Genomic DNA, 16,675 nt, shown 5'->3' on the forward strand with positions numbered 1-16,675 from the left:
GTCCCAGCAGTCCGTCTCTCGCGCACACAGATTCATAGATATTAAGGTCAGAAGGGACCATTATGATCACCTAGTCTGACCTCCTGCACAAGGCAGGCCACAGAATCTCACCCCCCCACTCCCAAGAAAAACCTCTCACCTATGTCTGAGCTACTGAAGTCCTCAAATCGTGGTTTAAAGACTTTAAGGAGCAGAGAATCCTCCAGCAAGTGACCCATGCCCCATGCTACAGAGGAAGGCGAAAAACCTCCAGGGCCTCTTCCAATCTGCCCTGGAGGAAAATTCCTTCCTGACCCCAAATATGGCGATCAGCTGAACCATGAGCATATGGGCAAGATTCACCAGCCAGATACCCAGGAAACAATTCTCTGTAGTAACTCAGGTCCCACCCATCTAGCATCCCATCACAGGCCATTGGGCCTATTTACCATGAATAGTTAAAGATCAATTAATTGCCAAAATCACGTTATCCCATCATACCATCTCCTCCATAAACTTATCGAGTCTAATCTTAAAGCCAGATAGGTCTTTTGCTCCCACTGCTTCCTGTGGAAGGCTGTTCCAGAACTTCACTCCTCTGATGGTTAGAAACCTTTGTTTAATTTCGAGTCTAAACTTCCTGATGGCCAGTTTATATCCATTTGTTCTTGTGTCCACATTGGTACTGAGCTTAAATAATTCCTCTCCCTCTCCAGTATTTATCCCTCTGATATATTTATAGATAGCAATCGTATCTCCCCTCAGCCTTCTTTTGGTTAGGCTAAACAAGCCAAGCTCTTTGAGTCTCCTTTCATAAGACACGTTTTCCATTCCTTGGATCATCCTAGTAGCCCTTCTCTGTACCTGTTCCAGTTTGAATTCATCCTTCTTAAACATGGGAGACCAGAACTGCACACAGTATTCCAGGTGAGGTCTCACCAGTGCAGGAGAGGAGAGTCCTGGTAAGTGATATTTTCGAGTTGATGCTGCTCAGTTATATGAGGTAGAACTGTCATTTGCTCACTATATTCTAGAAGTGGGTGAAGGGATAGGAATGTACAAGACTAGCAGTGTTTGAGTGTGCTCCACATTTCCTGTGCAGCTAAGCAGTGTGGCGGAACTGTATGTTAATGTACTTGTGCAGGAACCAAAATGGGCGACCAGCATAGGGACCGGGTTTGCAGCCACATGCGTGCAAGAGATGCACTCTTGCTACCTCTTAGAAGTGAGATATCAGCTTCAATGACCCCCGCCTGTGGAAAATGGCAACAGAATTATCCCTAGTCACCTGCAGTGATCCCCTTAAAAAAACCACCTAGACCCTTTGCCCCATCTTGAACGCCCAACCTACTCCTCCCTGGGGCCAAACTCACCATGTTTAGTGTATTCGCCAACATGCGTGCTTGCCAAGAGAGAGAGAAAGTGATCTCTATATTAAAATAGGTGTATTTTACTATAATGATTCAATGATGTGTTTGAACTAACAATCATGTTTCTGTGTATTGTTTGTTGTGCTTCTCTAGATGTAGCCTTCAGGGGAACCCCCTACACACCTGCAGAGAGCCTCTACCAGATAAGGTTGCGACCAAGGCGGAGCAAGGAGGGAGTTCTGAGAGGTGCTCCAATTCTCAGAGGCCAAAAAAAGAGAATACAGGGAGTGGAGAGAGACCCTGAAGGAAAAATTTAAAATAGAAAGGCAGGACAGAAAAGAGAGAGAGGAGTGCATTGTAAAGTGCTAGGAGCAGATGATAAAAGTGACGGAGGAGCAAACAGAGATGTTGAAGTCACTAATCACACTCCAGGCAGAACAAGTGTGCTTGCCCCTCCCCTACAGTTAATATAGAACTGCTGTCCATGCCCCTCCCTAAACTCCTCCGATACATTCCTTGTAACTTCCTGGAATATCTTGGTACCCCATTCACTCCACCCCAGGACAGTTTCCTAAAATGACAGCTGGACTTACACATAACTATGAGAGCCCACACTGCCCTGCATTCTTATCTCCCTTTCCACCAAGCATTTTGTGTGTGTTGTTAACAGGTATTTAATAAAAACAAACTCTCTGAAACATAAGCAATCTTTATTTATCTCCTACATGTGATGGTTGCTGCTGATAGTAATAATAGCGCCAGTTTGATCATTTGCTGCCTACAAATCCCATTCAGGAATCATTATAATTTTCACGCAAGGTGGCAACTTAAAGCATAGCAGAGTGTTGTATGGGAAAAAAAACACTACTAGTGCTCATTGTCAAAATGTTGCCTCAAGACATCCTGATTTGAATTCCCCCATAATGCCCCTAACAGCCCTGGTAGCTAGCTGCTCAAATTCAGCAGCCAGACAATCCACCTCCATGCTACAACCTGGAGGAAACTTTTCACCCTTAGCCTCACAAATATTAGTGTGCATAGCAGGCTGCTATGACCATGGTAATATTTTCCTCATTTAATTCGAATCGGTCATAAAGGCAGCGTCAGCATGCTTTTAATCTGCCAAAGACATTTCATGGTCATTCTGCACCTGCTCAGCCTACTGTTGAAGTACCCCTTCCTGCTGTCCAGGTTTCCTGTGTAAGGCTTCATGAGCCATGGGAGTAAGGGGTACCCAAGGTCTCCCAGAATCACTATGGGCATTTCAACATCTTCCACTGGAATCCTCTGGTTTGGAAAAAAGAAGTCCCTGCTTGGAGCTTTCTGTACAGGACAGCATTCCTGAAGATGTGTGCCTCATGCACCTTTCTGGACTATCCCGCATTGATGTCACTGAAACGCCCACGGTGATCCACAAGCGCCTGCAATACCACAGAAAAGTGCCCCTTTCTATTGATGTGCTTGGTCTCAAGATGGTCTGGGGCCAAAACTGGAATATGCGTGCCATCTATTGCTCCACTGCAGTTAGGGAATCCCATTGCCACAAAGCCATCCAATATTTCACATACACTGCCAAGAGTCACAGTCCTTTGTAGCAGGATGCGATTAATGGTCCTGCACACTTATGTTACCACAGCCCAAGGGTAAACTTCCCAACTCCAAACTGATATGTGACTGACCAGTAGCAGTCTGGAGTTGCCAGCTTCCACAGCGATCACCATGTGCTTCTCCAAAGAGAGGGCAGCTCTCATTTTGGTATCCTTGGGTCGCAGTGCTGGGGCAAATTCCACACCCAGTTCCTGGAAGGTGGCCTTCTGCATCTGAAAGTTCTGCAGCCACTGCTAGTCATCCCAGACTTGCATAATGATGCAATCCCACCTCTCAGTGCTTGTTTACAGAGCCCAAAAGTGACAGTCCACTGTGTACAGTTGCTCCGGGAATACCAAAAGTAATCTGGCGGTGTTTCTTTCCATGGCACATTGCAGGTCAGGCAACCCTGATTCCTGTTGAGACTGGGTGTTCTAGATATACTGCATGACTATCCGTGATGTGTTCGTAACAGTGACCACAACAGTAGAAAGCAGCGTGAGATCCATCCTTTCAGACAAAGATGGTGGGCGCACAGTAATTGCGGGCCATTGAAAAATGCAGCGAAATGCAGCTGGAAGCACATGGAATGCTGAGATGGGAAGAACTACATCATGGGACACTGAACCCGTACCCATGATGCAGACAGAGGGGGATTCATAGACGGGTGATAAAAATTATTAGACAGGAAAAGACTTCATGTGAAGAGAGATTTCACAGATTGAGACTGCTTAATTCAGATAAAAGATGAGAGGTACAGTCAGAGTGAGTGGTTCACAGAGAAGGTAAATCAGGTGGTGTTGGTCACGTTGTAGCACATCGAAAATCTTAAGGTATGTCGACACTGCAATTAAAAACCCGTGGCTGGCCCATGCCAGCTGACTCAGGCTTGTGCAGCTTAGGCTATGAGGCTGTTTAATTGTGGGGTAGATGTTCGGGCTTGTGCTGGAGCTTGGGCTCTAGGATCCTGCGAAGTGCAACGGTCCCAGAGCTCGGGCTACAGCCACTATTAAACAGACCCTTAGCCTGAGGGCCAGCCGTGGATGTCTAATTGCAATGTAGACATACCCTCAGGCTACAACATGGCAACCTAATACGGGAGGTAGCTTGCACTTCAGCTAATGTTAAGAAGGCTTTTCAACAGTGTTAAGCTAACACAGTTGAGCAATCATGACTGAAACACACCCCCTTTTTGCCCACCAAGACGGGGTCTCATAACTAGGGGTCTAAAAATTCACGGCCATGAAATTTAGTCTCCCTGTGAAATCTGCTCTCCGGCTGCAGAGCGGAGAGTGGCGGCTGCGAGCCAGGCATCCAGCTCTGAAGCCAGCACCATTGTCAGCCGCAGCGCAGAAGTAAGAGTGGCACGGTACTGTGAGGAGGTTTTGCCACCCTTACTCCTGTGCAGCTGCTGGCAATGGCACTGCTTTCAGAACCAGGCACTACTCTCCTGCTGCCCAGCTTCAGGCAGCACCACTGCCAGCAGAGGTACAGAAGTAAGAGTGGCAATACCACAGCCCCCTAAAAGGCTTGCATCCGATTTTTGGGTCAGGGCTCCCCATCTGAGAAATGCAGCGGAGAAATCACACATTTTTCGTGGATTGGTCACAACATAAATAGCAAATTTTGCAGATGTGTAACACAAAATGTGTGATTTCTTTGTGATTTAAGTAGACCCCCTACTCATAACACAAGATCAAGGGGTTGGTAAAAAAAACGCTGAAAAGCAGCAAATTTAATACTGAAAGTGACTTAAAAAAACCAGGTTTCAGAGCAGCAGCCGCGTTAGTCTGAATCCGCAAAAAGAAAAGGAGGACTTGTGGCACCTTAGAGACTAACCAATTTATTTGAGCATAAGCTTTCGTGAGCTACAGCTCACTTCATCAAATGCATCCACTGAAGTGAGCTGTAGCTCACAAAAGCTTATGCTCAAATAAATTGGTTAGCCTCTAAGGTGCCACAAGTCCTCCTTTTCTTTTTGCGGATTCAGACTAACATGGCGGCTGCTCTGCAACAAAAAGAAGATACACCCTCAAGGCACGGGACAGGACAGGAACAGCAGTCCCCTGCTATTCCCCAGCCTTCCTCTTGTCTAGGGCAGGAAAACAGGTGTTTCTTCAAAACACGTTAGCACCTTCAAGTGTTGCTAGCTGGTCCTAGTCATACCTAGGGGCTGCCCCCTTGTTACTCACCATTTACAGCAGGTACCTTCAGGCTTTTAAACAACAATTAATACTATAACCAACATTTTTTAAAGAACGTCCGTTCCCCCTCAAATTGAGACAAGGTCTGTAGGGTTTCTTGCACCTTTCCCTGAAACATTTGGTACTAGTCATGCTCAGAGGCAGTATGTTTTTTGAAAAGCAAGTTTGCAAGCCAGAAAATTCCAAGTTAACGTGAAATCAATGAAATAATCAAAAATGTATGGAAGTTAACCTAAACTTAGCTCCGCCAACTTTTTATTCTTGTCCATTATAGTTAATCTGTGCTTCCCCAATGTACTTATCACTGTAATATATGGACACATAACCAGACCCCTTAATAGCAACATGCACATCTTTGTTGACTATCTACGCACTAACACAGGGATCAGCAAAGTCTGGCCCCCTGGCGGGCCAGGCCAGTTTGTTTACCTGCCACGTCCGCAGGTTCGGCCAATTGCACCTCCCACTGGACGCAGTTTGCCGCTCCAGGCCAATGGGGACTGTGGGAAGTGGCGCGGGCCAAGGGATGTGCTGGCCGCTACTTCCCGCAGCCCTCATTGGCCTGGAGCAGTGAACTGCGGCCTGTGGGAGCTGCGATCGGCCAAACCTGCGAATGTGGCAGGTAAACAAACTGGCCTGGCCCGGCAGGGGGCTTACCTTGGTGGGCCGCGGGCCAAACATTGCCGATCCCGGCACTAACATATGCATACCCAGCCACCTCTTACTAGGGCCCTACCAAATTCACAGCCATGAAAAACGCGTCACGGACCATGAAATCTCATCTCCCCATGAAATCAATCTTTTGTGTGCTTTTACCCTCTACTATAGAGATTTCACAGGGGAGACCAGCATTTCTCAAATTGGGGGTCCTGCCCAAAAGGGAGTTGCAGGGGGGTCACAAGGTTATTTTAGGGAGGAGGGGGGAGTAGCAGTATTACCACTCTTACTTCTGCACAACTGCCTTCAGAGCTGGGTGGCTGGAGAGTGGCGGCTGCTGACTGGGCCCAGCTCTAAAGGCAGCAGCATAGAAGTAAGGGTGACAATACCATACCATGCCATCATTACTTCTGCGCTGCTGCTGGCTAGCTGCCCAGCTCTGAAGGCAGCAGTGCTGAAGTAAGGGTAGCAACAATGCAAACCCCCTCCCCCAACTCCTTTTTGGGTCAGAACCCCTACAATTACAACACTGGAAATTTCAGCTTGAAATAGCTGAAATCATGAAATTTACGATTTTTAAAATCCTGATTGAAATTGACCAAAATGGCGTGAATTTGGTAGGGCCCTACCTATTACATACAAACAACTTGTTCTCCAACTCACTCTCCATTGATAAGCTAGACGCATCACTTTGTACCCTCCATACTGACTCAAAGACCTTCCCTGCAAAAGCTTATTTATTTCTATTTAAGTCAACATGCCACATATTATACACACACACACACACACACTTTATTATCTACAAGCAGTTCACAACCACCCTCTACACCTATCATTCCACTGGAAGTCTCAAGGCACAAATCAACCCCTCCTGCACTTTGTATTGTAAGACCAGTATTCTTATTTACCTTCCTGTGTAGGTCCTACACTCCTTCACCTATATACACCAATGTATTTGCCTTGACCTCTACCCTCTCTATAAAGACTATATTTAAACTGGACCCAGAGTGTCTAACTCAGATATTAAACAGTTTTATCCATTCTACATAGAGACCAATTGAAATGTTTTACATTGCCCTGCTAGTAATTTAAAACATTGGACAAATTGCGACAATGCTTCTAGACAGATATCTACGTTACCAGGAGGGTTCACAGAATAACAGAGTATGACACAGTTAAAGTACTTCCACTCTATATTTGCAATCTTCACAATTTGTCATGTCATTAGACACACATTTTAACTTTGAGGTTTCTTGGCTTTCACACATTTGTGAGGTATTTACAAGCTTAATTCCATCTTAATGTTTCTATCTGGATATTAATAATACAAATGGAAATATGTCACAGTTTTAAATCATGGGAATACTACATTTCTCATACACAAATCAGAGTAAAGAAAAGGAGTACTTGTGGCACCTTAGAGACTAACCCATTTATTTGAGCATAAGCTTTCGTGAGCTACAGCTCACTTCATCGGATGCATTTAGAGAATCATCCTACAGCCATTCAAATCAATGGCAATACTCCTACTGACTTCAATATTTCAGGATCAAGCCTTTGTATGAACAGTCCTTCACAACAGGAGTTCTCAACCAGAAGTTCAGGGCCCCATGGGGGGGCCGCGAGCAGGTTTCAGAGGGTCCGCCAAAATAAACCAGAGAGCAGGGCCAGCATTAGACTCACTGGGGCCCACGGCAGAAAGCTGAATCCTGAGCCCCACTGCCTGGGGCAGAAGATGGACCCTGAGCAACTTAGTGACGTGGGGTTCCCTGTGGCACGGGGCCCCAGCCAATTCTCTGCTTGCTATTCCCTAACGCTGGCTCTGGCTTTTAATCTACTGAAAAACAGTAGCGGTGGCATGGAATTTTGATAGCATGTTGGGGGAGCCTCAGAAAGAAAAATGTTGAGAACCCCTGCTTCAGAACACCAGCCAATTTTGAAGCATCCATGCAAAACCCTGGCTAGTTTCAAGACTCTTGCTCACTGTGGGCAAGGGAAGCTCTGCTGTGACAGAATAAAGGCAGGATTCTATTACATCTGAAATGTCTATTTCTTCTGCTAAGTAAGTCCAGAGAAGAGAAAGATGCAGGAGAAAGAAATGCTAATAGCAAAAAAGCAGTTGCTGAAATACACAATTAATAAATATGTCCTTAATATAAACTTCAAGAACTTTGTGCTGAATGTTTCAGCAACGAGGGGGTAAAGAAGCTACAAAATATTTATTTTTCCATTGAGTTTTCCCATGTGACAGGACCTATCATACAAAATTAGCCAAGTGTGAAATATCCATTCTGTTTTGGTGAGCAACAACATTAAGAGATTTATTAGCAGCAACACAAGCTCAAACTAGAGAATTAAGCCTGTTTCCCCTAATTGCACCCAGACCTTTTTTCCTAGTTGAACTAGACAGAAGTTTCCTTCTGGGAGCAATGCAGGACATAGTTAATAAAACAAAACATTTCATGGAAAGCTTTCTTCCTCAGAAATCCTAGTCAGAGTTTAACACCTACTGACTGTAGGCATTCAGATTACCACAGATAGACAAGGGGGCAAACAGTGGTGAAATAGCAGGAACAACATTAATATCTGCACTAGTCTTTCCTGCACTAGACAAAAGAGGAAATTCCTGTTCAGAACCACTTTTTAATGGTAAAATAAAATGTGGCCTTGAGACAGACGCCTCCAAGGAACAACTTTAAAAACTTGTGTGCAGTAAGTCACCAAAACTAGACTGTTACTTGTACAAGGATTTTGAAGGAAAGAACTGTATAATACCAAAATAGCAGAATTTCCGTATCCTTGTCACTATTCTAGAAATTAGAGATGGAAGAGACTCATTAAGGTCCACCAATTTAACTCCTTAGCTGTTGAGTTCAATCCTTGAGGGGGCCATTTAGGGATCTGGGGCAAAAATTGGGGATTGGTCCTGCTTTGAGCAGGGGGTTGGACTAGATGACCTCCTGAGGTCCCTTCCAACCCAGATATTCTATGATTCTACAAGATATAAATAATTAAATCCCATACTTCAGGGTATCAGCAGAATGTAGCATGAAGACAGCAAGGAATTTCAGCTCTTCACAATTGGACAGATCAAAGTTGGGTTTTTTTCACAGTCATCTGATGCATGAGTTAGTGGCCAATACATCAGAGGATATTAGACTTGAAAGAATCCATGTGCTATAAATCCTAGGACATATTCAAACTATACTGTGTAACGGGAACAAGCTCTCTCTGAGTTTGAGTCCTGACCTCTTCTAAATAACGTCTGAATGTCAGTCTTTTTTTTTTTTTTTTTTTTTTTTTTAAAGAACAGGAGCACTCCTGTTCTTTTTGCGGATACAGACTAACACGGCTGTTACTCTTGAAACCTGTCAGTTTTCTTTTGCTATCCCTTCTCTTCGCGTTTGTGTTCCTGACTCTTCTGTACTTCTACCTGGCTACTTTATTCTTTTCACAGTCTGGCTGCTCTTCACTCAGCACTTGATGTCAAAACAAATATTCCAGAATGGAACTGATGAATAGTCCTGGTAAAACAATTTAAACAGGAAGGAGAGAAGTGTTCTCAGAATGTCTTATGTTTGCTTAATAAAAGAACTGCATAGTTCCACATCTCTCATCATGATGAACAGAATGAGTATAACCCAAGGGCTCCTATGGTGCTCAAGCAACAAACCTGCAACACAACTGTAACCTTTTAGTGAGTACAATATTAATTATTCCTCATTCTTTTTGCTAGGCAGAAAACATGGCGACTACTGAAAAATACACAACTCATTGCTCCTTAGGACTTACCACAATATTAAATTAGCCATCAAATACGGAGTCTTTGCAGTCCAGCACCAGCAAATCCTGAAGAATTTTAACTATGCATCAGGTTTCACTCTACCTTGTGCCACGGAATCCCAAATCCACTTAACATGAGGGCACTTCCTTTCAGCATCAGATTAGTGCAAACTAGAAAATACTGCCCTGCCACATGCTGCAAAAGCAGTATGTAGTAATATCAGGTCCACAACCTCCTAAAATTCTATTAATGGAATAACAAAATCAGCTGTAGCATAATTTATTATGCTTTTTTTTTATTGTTGGGATAAAGGAGCTTCAAGTTTAGAGATGTAAGTCACAGAGACCAATTGTAAAGTTATCCTCACTTCAAGTGGGCTTCAAGTACTCAGATTTACATAATTTTTCAATTGAAACATTTTTTCAATTTAAGAGTCTGGTCATAATTATGATTAAAAACAGGTGAATTAGTTCTCTTATTCTGTGCAAGCAAAATTACAGGTATGCATGTATGCAGGAAAAAACTCACATTTCTACAAACATACACGAAATGGAGGCACCTAATAGCAACGCCATATGATTCATTCTAAAATTAGCTTAAAACAGGCTTAAAATATAAATTCCTGCTTTCACTAAAAGTAGCTGGCCTATCAGTGTGAAGTTTCACAGTTTTTATGCCCTTTGAAATGTCTAACAGACTGTTCAGTTTCTGTTCTATTTAAAATTTACGAAGTATTTGAATCTGCACCCTGGCTGAAAATTTTCTTTGACAGTCTCACTTTTCACTGTTGTTGGTATCTCTTCAAAAGCATCACCTATCTATATAAAACTTGGTAAGCAGATGAATCCGGAGTAGAAATAGTGCAATGTGTAGGGTTGTTTTGTTTGGTTTTCAAAGAAAGCCGGATTTAGGATCTTTTTTGCCCCTATTCGATCATAAGGGAGTTTATGTGATGTACACACAAGCCTGATTGGCAGGGATGGTGAGGTGTTCAGGTGCATGCAAGCCTGATGGCAGAGGCCAGGAACAAGATACCTTCTTTTGTGTCAGGAGTCACACTTTTCTCTCAGATTCTAAAGGGCTGCTGCACAGCTGCTGCTGGGTAAAATATTCTCCATCAGCAGTTATACTTCTACCTCCCTCCTCCCCAAGTCTTCCTACTTCTAAGCCTCTACCATTTCCTAACATTGGAAAAAAAACCCTAGCAAATATTTTAAAAAAACAATCACCAACTTTTTTATGAAGCAGTCAGGGGTTTCTATACACGTTATATGAGGCAAAGCCACAAAAAAGAAAATGAAAAGTTAGGGTACCTAACAGTACAAACCCTCTACTCCTCCAACCAAAAGTGCACACCTGACCATTACAACAACTACTGTGTATCACAAGCCACACAACTTTAACTTTCCCTCCTCGACATCAAAAATCCAGTAATAGGATAGTGGGGATTAATCTGGTAAAGGATAGCATCCAGAAGAGTGAAAGGGAGCAAATTAAATATGAGTGATCTGTGAAGTACAACAGTTGTCACGGTGACATATGTACTTGTGGGTGGAGGTGGCTTACCTTTTCATTTCCTTGCTTTTCTGGGTTTATCAGGGCTGGTCTACACTACAAAGGTAGGCTGGCTTAACTACACTGCTCAGGGCTTTGAAATATGTCATGTCCTATGCGATTTAATTAAGCTGACCTAAGCCACGGTGTAGAAACCACGAGGGTTAATGGAAGAATTTTTCTATTGACCTAGCTACCCACTTCTCAGAGGTGAGTTTACTACAGCGACGGAAGAACCTACTCCATCACTGTCATAAGCGTCTGGTGCTACAGCAGCATAGCTGCAGCTGTGCCACTGTAGCACTTCTAGCATAGACATACGCGCAGGTATTTTACACGTGTAGCAACCACAACTGCATCAGAACCGAGTTGTGTGTGAGCGTGTGTGTGTGTGTGTATACACACGCGCACGCAAACACAAAAGAAAGGTTCCTTCTAGAAAGGAGTAATTGTTTGTTTAGTACAAGGCTAAGTGAACAGATTTTACAGCATCTTATAAATCTCTGGCTAATTCCAGTTTGAGAGAGTTTCTCAATGGCCTTTTTTGTTTTGCCCAGTCCCTTTTTTCTTTTATTGTAGTGATCATTCTGCATCTGTTCACTATTACCACTCTTCCTGTATCTTTGGGTGATAGTTATGAGATTACGTGGCTATGGATTTCTGTTCAGAGGATCCACTGTGTCAGAAAAAAGTCACAAAGCAGTGTTACTTGTCCAAATTAATGCCACTACCAGAACATGGTAACACAGAATTATCTAAAGACTTCATAATAAAAGCTCTGCCTAGATCACGTGTCAGCTGATTTAACCATTTTTCCACATCTACACAAAATTTTATATTTATATATTAGGGCTGTCAAGTGATTAAAAAAATTATTCGCGATTAATTGCGCTGTTCAACAATAATAGAATACCATTTATTTAAATATTTTTGGATGTTTTCTACATTTTCAAATGTATTGATTTCAACTACAACACAGAATACAAAGTGTACAGTGTTCACTTTATATTTATTTTTTATTACAAATATTTGCACTGTAAAAAACAAAATAGTATTTTTCAATTCACCTAATACAAGTACTGTAGCGCAATCTCTTTATAATGAAAGTTGAACTTACAAATGTAGAATTATGTACAAAAAATAACTGCATTCAAAAATAAAAATGTAAAACCTACAAGCCCATTCAGTCCTACTTCAGCCAATCGCTCAGACAAACAAGTTTGGTTACAATTTGCAGGACATAATGCTGTCCGCTTCTTGTTTACAATGTCACCTAAAAGTGAGAACAGTTGTTTGCATGGCACTGCTGTAGCTGGTGTTGCAAGATATTTAGGTGCCAGATCCACTAAAGATGTCCCTTCATATAATCATTGAATAACAGGGTTGGAAGGGACCTCAGGAGGCCATCTAGTCCAATCTCCTGCTCAAAGCAGGACCAATCCCCAATTTTTGCCCCAGATCCCTAAATGGCCCCCTCAAGGATTGACCTCACAACCCTGGGTTTAGCAGGCCAATGCTCAAACCACTGAGCTATGCCTCTCCCCCTTGCAATGCCAGCTATAAAAGTGCCACGCGAACGTCTGTTCTCACTTTCAGATGACACTGTAAATAAGAAGCAGGCAGCAGTATCTTCCATCAATGTAAACAAACTTGTTTGCCTCAGCAATTGGCTGAACAAGAAGTAGGACTGAGTGGATTTGTAGGCTCTAAAGTTTTACATTGTTTTGTTTTTGAGTGCAGTTATGTAACAAAAAAAATCTGCATTTGTAAGTTACACCGTCACAATAAAGAGATTGCACTACAGAACTTGTATGAGGTGAATTGAAAAACACTATTTATTTTGTTTAGTATTTTTACAGTGAAAATAGTTGTAATCAAAAATAATATAAAGTGAGCTCTGTACAATGCATGTTGTGTTGTAACAGAAATCCATTTATTTGAAAATGTAGAAAAACATCCAAAAATATTTAATAAATTTCAATTGGTATTCCTTGTTTAACAGTATGATTAATTGGGATAAATTTTTTTAACGCGATTAATTTTTTTGACTTAATTGCGTGAGTTAACTGCAATTAATCAACAGCCATCATATATATATATATATATATACACACACACACACACACACACACATATATATATATCTTTGCCCTAGTGTATGGGATGAAAAGGTCTCTATGCATATACTTCTTTCCCCAAATTCATTCAGTAATCAACTGATTAATAGCTTTAGAACCTGATCCTGCAAGATGCCCAATACCATCAACTCTCATTGTCAAACAAAATTTAGTAAGACAACACCACCACCAAGATCTAAAACCTTAAAATTATTTCCAGATTTTTTAAATTGGACACACACCTCATTAAAAGCAAGTTCCCCTCAGTACCAATTAGTGTTTTTTGCTCCAGGCTTTAGGATTTTTTTCAAGATCTAAATTAAACCATCTGTTACCACATAAAAAAAAAAATGTAATAGCTTGGTCACACAAATTTGCTAAAAGTTTCTTCTTGACAAGTTATGTAATAGGAAAGTAATCTTCAGTTCTGATGATTATTTAAATCCTGTTGCCAATGCAGCCTCTTGGAAGAATGAAAAGAATCTGTAATATACAATGGCAATTGTGGTTCTTTGCCTGTATGGCTCCACACTGTAAATACATGCAAGCTCAGAACTTCTAAATAGCACTGTGCAATAAGCATCCTACTGTCCTCGCATCGCATGTGCCAGCCAAGAATACGTATGGAAGTAGAGCCCCAACTACCACTCAGTTCCTTCCACTAAATCAAGATTCTGCTGAATAATTCTAAGGGCCTGTTCTGAATTAGGAATTTTTGCACTAGCAGAACTACATGAGGTCTTGCTTCTACAGCAGAGGTGGGCAAACTATGGCTCACGGGCCGCATCCAGCCCACGTGACTGTCCTGCCCGGCCCTTGAGTTCGGGGAGGCTAGTCCCCGGCCCCATCCCTGCTATCCCCCCTCCCCCGCAGCCTGAGTGCGGCACCAGTGCAGGAGGGAGCTGCACTGCGGGGGCACGGGAGAGCAGGAAGGGAGGCTCACCTGCAGCCTCAGGGGAGCAGGCGGGTGGTGCAGGTGGCAGGAATGCGACAACATGGGTGGAGGACTCAGGAGGAGCACCAGGCGGCTGCGCAGCCGGCTGGAAAGAAGCGAAACTTTGAAGGGGAAACCGCCGCTTCTCTCCGGCTGTACAGCTGCCCCTGCTCTTCCCAAGTCCTCCGCCCATTTTCGCAGGGCCGCATTCTGAAGGGGGCTTTAGAGGGGGGGTTGGATAGGGGGTGGGGTCCCGGGGTGCCTGTCAGGGGGCAGGGGTGTGGATAGGGTTTGGGGCAGTCAAGGAGCAGGGGGGTTCGATGGGGGTGGGGTCCTGGGGTGGTGGTCAGAGAACAAGGAGGAGGGGGGGTTGGATGGGTCGGGGATTCTGAAGGGGGTACTCGGGGTGGGAAGTGGGGGGGGGCGGATAGGTTTGGGGAGGCACAGCCTTCCCTACCTGGCCCTCCATACAGTTCTGGAACCCTGATGTGGCCCTCAGGCCAAAAAGTTTGCCCACCCCTGATCAACAGCCTCAGCATGCTGAGCAACAATCCAAGAAATCAGATTTCAGAGTAGCAGCCATGTTAGTCTGTATCCGCAAAAAGAAAAGGAGTACTTGTGGCACCTTAGAGACTAACAAATTTATTTGCGCATAAGCTTTCGTGAGCTACAGCTCACTTCATCGGATGCATTCAGTGGAAAATACATTGGGGAGATTTATATACACAGAGAACATGAAACAATGGGTGTTACCATACACACTGTAACCAGAGTGATCAGGTAAGGTGAGCTATTACCAGCAGGAGAGCGGGAGGAAGGGGGAGAAGAGGGGGACCTTTTGTAGTGATAATCAAGGTGGGCTATTTCCAGCAGTTGACAAGAAGGTCTGAGGAACAGTGGAGGGGGGGGGGGGAGGGAGAGGGAGAGAATAAACATGGGGAAATAGTTTTACTTTGTGTAATGACCCATCCACTCCCAGTCTCTATTCAAGCCTAAGTTAATTGTACCCAGTTTGCAAATTAATTCCAATTCAGTAGTCTCTCGGAGTCTGTTTTTGAAGTTTATTTTGCTGAAGAATTGCCACTTTTAGGTCTGTAATCGAGTGACCAAAGACACTGAAGTGTTCTCCGACTGGTTTTTGAATGTTATAATTCTTGATGTCTGATTTGTTCCATTTATTCTTTTACGTAGAGACTGTCCAGTTTGACCGATGCACATGGCAGAGGGGCATTGCTGGCACATGATGGCATATATCACATTGATAGATGTGCAGGTGAACGAGCCTCTGATAGTGTGGCTGATGTGATTAGGCCCTGTGATGTTGTCCCCTGAATAGATATGTGGACACAGTTGGCAACGGACTTTGTTGCAAGGATAGGTTCCTGGGTTAGTGGTTCTGTTGTGCGGTTGCTGGTGAGTATTTGCTTCAGGTTGGGGGGCTATCTGTAAGCAAGGATTGGCCTGTCTCCCAAGATCTGTGAGAGTGATGGGTCGTCCTTCAGGATAGGTTGTAGATCCTTGATGATGCTTTGGAGAGGTTTTAGTTGGGGGCTGAAGGTGATGGCTAGTGACGTTCTGTTATTTTCTTTGTTGGGCCTGTCCTGCAGTAGGTAACTTCTGGGTACTCTTCTGGCTCTGTCAATCTGTTTCTTCACTTCAGCAGGTGGGTACTGTAGTTGTAAGAACACTTGATAGAGGTCTTGTAGGTGTTTGTCTCTGTCTGAGGGGTTGGAGCACATGCGGTTGTATCGCAGAGCTTGGCTGTAGACAATGGATCGTGTGGTGTGGTCTGAATGAAAGCTGGAGGCATGTAGGTAGGAATAGCGGTCAGGAGGTTTCCGGTATAAGGTGGTGTTTATGTGACCATCGCTTACTAGCACCGTAGTGTCCAGGAAGTGGATCTCTTGTGTCCAGGCTGAGGTTGATGGTGGGATGGAAATTGTTGAAATCATGGTGGAATTCCTCAATGGCTTCTTTTCCATGGGTCCAGATGATGAAGATGTCATCAATGTAGCGCAAGTACAGTAGGAGCATTAGGGGACGAGTGCTGAGGAAGTGTTGTTCTAAGTCAGCCATAAAAATGTTGGCATAATGTGGGGCCATGCGGGTACCCATCGCAGTGCCGCTGATTTGAAGGTATACATTGTCCCCAAATGTGAAATAGTTATGGGTGAGGACAAAGTCACAGAGTTCAGCCACCAGGTTTGCCGTGACATTATCGGGTATACTGTTCCTGACGGCTTGTAGTCCATCTTTGAGTGGAATGTTGGTGTAGAGGGCTTCTACATCCATAGTGGCCAGGATGGTGTTTTCAGGAAGATCACTGATGGACTGTAGTTTCCTCAGGAAGTCAGAGGTGTCTCGAAGATAGCTGGGAGTGCTGGTAGCGTAGGGCCTGAGGAGGGAGTCTACATAGCCAGACAATCCTGCTGTCAGGGTGCCAATTCCTGAGATGATGGGGTGTCCAGGATTTCCAGGTTTATGGACCT

General features: G+C 43.8%; 1 protein-coding gene across 1 annotated transcript in view; it reads right to left on the reverse strand.

Annotated features, from left to right (window-relative positions):
* The window catches only part of CTCF (CCCTC-binding factor), a 58,845-nt gene that overhangs the window by 26,508 nt on the left and 15,662 nt on the right, over nt 1-16,675 (reverse strand). The window lies entirely within an intron of this gene.

Source organism: Lepidochelys olivacea (assembly GCF_965140295.1).
Source record: "Lepidochelys olivacea isolate rLepOli2 genome assembly, chromosome: 12".
Classification (NCBI taxonomy): domain Eukaryota; kingdom Metazoa; phylum Chordata; order Testudines; family Cheloniidae; genus Lepidochelys; species Lepidochelys olivacea.